At 43.1% G+C, this 2965-nt stretch overlaps 1 pseudogene; it reads left to right on the plus strand.

Moving 5' to 3' along the window:
• The first annotated feature begins 1580 nt into the window (after window positions 1–1580).
• LOC114610983 lies at window positions 1581–1687 on the plus strand (annotated as a pseudogene).
• Window positions 1688–2965: the final 1278 nt, after the last annotated feature.

The following is a 2965-nucleotide window of genomic DNA, read 5'->3' on the forward strand; positions in this document are numbered from 1 at the left end:
ATGGTTTTAGACATCTTAATTTTTGTTAGGAATTTTATACCTTACATGACACATATTGTTTGAAAATGTCATCTATATTTCTAACCCTCTCTTCTCCTCATGAGGGCTTTCTTTTTGGTATATTTTTTCAGTTATAAAGAAATGCCACCATTTTTTCTCTGCAATGTAGTAGGTGAGGCTTTAATTCATCTGCCTTATCATTTCCAGGACCTTTTTGTTTATAAGGTATAACTAGTAGACAAGCCATTCCACCATTGCCCCTGGTTGTCACAACATAGCTATGCTATATCTGCTAGACAAGACATTTCACTATTCCACCTGGTTGTCATTACATAGCCTCTACAAATGACATCTATTAAAACTATACAGGGTAAAACTCTGAGAGACATAACTTTCCAAGATTTTCTAAATTCAAGATACCATTATAATACCCAAAGGTCTTTTAATATCTTAGCAATGACTGCAGAAACACTCATTATAGATTTTTTTCACTGTCAAGGACAAAAATAAAAGGATTCTATGATGTGAAGCCCTTGATTTTCTTTCCGGAGCCTCACAATGGACAGCTTCTCTTGAGATGCTGTCATCGCCTGTGGATTGCAATTTGCCACATTGAGAAGTGCACTGGGGCTCTGAGAGGCATGTGCTTTCCCATGCTGTTTTGTGAATGGGCTCTCAACTGTCAGCCTAGTATGTGTCAGATGAGGTCGAGGCATACAGCACTGAAAACTATGTTGTAAGTTACATTCTAAAGGAATCTGCACTATGTTTAGACAAAGCCTGTGAGAGAATGTGACCAGCCTTTAAACAAAAGCAAAGATGGGTTAGGGAAGTTTTTCAGGGTGTGATGTTAGCTCTCTTGAAACTAGTGAATATACTTTTTCTAGAGGATCAGGGTTGCTGAGGAGTGTCCTTTGCTGTGTCACCAGGGCTTATCATGTTCCCAGTGGCTTTCTAATAAGAATCATTAATCATGAAATCATCTGACTGCATGTGTCTCACAATCTAGCTCACCACACCCTGCCAACATTCTTAGCACTTGTTCCTACATTAAAACTTTTATGACCACAGATCTACTATTTCTCAGAAGTCTACCCTGATGGGTATCCAAATTAACTTTTAGAAACACTGAAGCTGTTCATACCAAACAAGCAAAACAGCAACAAACCAATTTGACCCCCTCAGCAAAATTTCTCTATGTCATGTAGAATATTCCATGGACATATTTTGGAATGGTTATAAATTATAAAATTATAACTATGGCAAGATAAAATTCAAGGTGTCATTTCTCTGATGAAGTCAGGTCTCCTATATTGACAACCGGTGGCTTCTGAGGGAGGAGACATCAATTTTCTTTGCAGGTCTGGCTATTGATGGCCTATGCAGTAATTACTGAACCCATGACCATTCACATTTTGGGAGCATTTACTGAACTCAGTGGGATATAAATTAAAAAGAAAACATGAATGGGTAAGCATGATCTATAGGAAGGGGTGTTAGAGGAAGGAAACTGACATGAATGCAATTAAGGTACATACTTCACATATATGAATTTTTAAAAATAAACAAAGCCAGAAAGGCCCTAGAGGCTTCGCAGGTATGGCTGCTGTGTCATATGACAGGCAGGAGAGAGTCTATGCTCAGTATTCTGATCTTTGAACACCTGAGTGACTAGTACCCTAATACTTTCTGAAATAAAAAAATGAAATGAGCCTGAAACTACCACCACTCCATGCTGCACTGACCTTTGTGTTTAGGGGTAGACCATGCCTCAGATTACCTCAAACCAATGTCATAAGGGACAGGCAAGGCATAGCACTATTGTGATCACTCTTGAGATGACCACAGAGACTCAGAGACCCTGAGCATCAGTAAGAAGATCAAGTAAGTGGTGAAGAAATAGAAGAGAAAGAGAGAGAAGGATGTGGGCACAACAAAGAAAGGCACAACTGGGGAATTGAAGATAATGAGAAACAGCCTGACTTGAGTAGTCAGTGATGCTACCTGGGACCATGTAGGGGTCTTGGAGTGTGCAGCCACCTGGGACTATGCTTGGGTTCATAGCCCTGCAGCAACAGGGGTCTGTTACCAAAGACCAGGCAGGTTTTGGCTACTGTCTTTGGGACATGCTGTTGCCTTCAGGCTTTGAAAACCTTGCCCCTACTCCTTGCTTGGACATCTTGGGAGAGTTGGCCCTGGGAGCAGGAAAGCAAGAGAGCTGACCATTCTCCTAGCTAGAGACATGGCTCTACATATCACCCAAGAAGCACAGTAGAGCTGGCCTTGGTTTTAGGTTTTGCAGGTAAGCCATCCCTGAGGGTATGAGCATGGAGGAACTGGTCCTGACACTCAACTTCAGTACAGTGGCATGGTCAAAGGAGAGATGCCCTCCCTCATGGCTCCTCACCACATGCAGAAAGCCAAAATACCTGGCCCTGAGGTCATGAAAACAGGAAAGATGGACCTGCATCTCACCTACTCCAACACTCAAGAAAACAGGCCCTGTGCTTCCCCTGGGTAGCATAGGAGAGCTTGCCTGGATGGAAGGGGTCGTAGGTGAGCTGGCCTAGAAGGAATGAGCATGGGAAAGCAGGCTCTGCCTCTTGTCTGTTGTTTAGTGGAATGAATGAGGAAAAAATGCTGTCCTCCCCTCCTTTGTATCTTGCCACCTATGGCAGGCAAGAGTTCTGTCCCAGGTGTCAAGAATGGAGCCTTACATTTCACCCAGGCTAAACAGTAGAGCTGGTGTTGATGGTGGGGCACTGATGAGCCAACCCTGAGTGAATAAAAGCAAATCTGGCTCTATTCCTTGCTGCCAGTGGTGCTGGATGGACCATAGACTGCAGAGCAGGAGAGCTCACAGTGACCGTATAGGTCAGGGAGAGCTGGCTGCTGGGATGATCAGTTCAGATTCCTCTTCCTTCCAGGTCCAAGACTGAATCGTCTTATCCCAAGTTCTACTCCA

This window comes from Grammomys surdaster, unplaced genomic scaffold (assembly GCF_004785775.1).
Source record: "Grammomys surdaster isolate TR1022 unplaced genomic scaffold, NIH_TR_1.0 126066, whole genome shotgun sequence".
NCBI classification, from domain to species: domain Eukaryota; kingdom Metazoa; phylum Chordata; class Mammalia; order Rodentia; family Muridae; genus Grammomys; species Grammomys surdaster.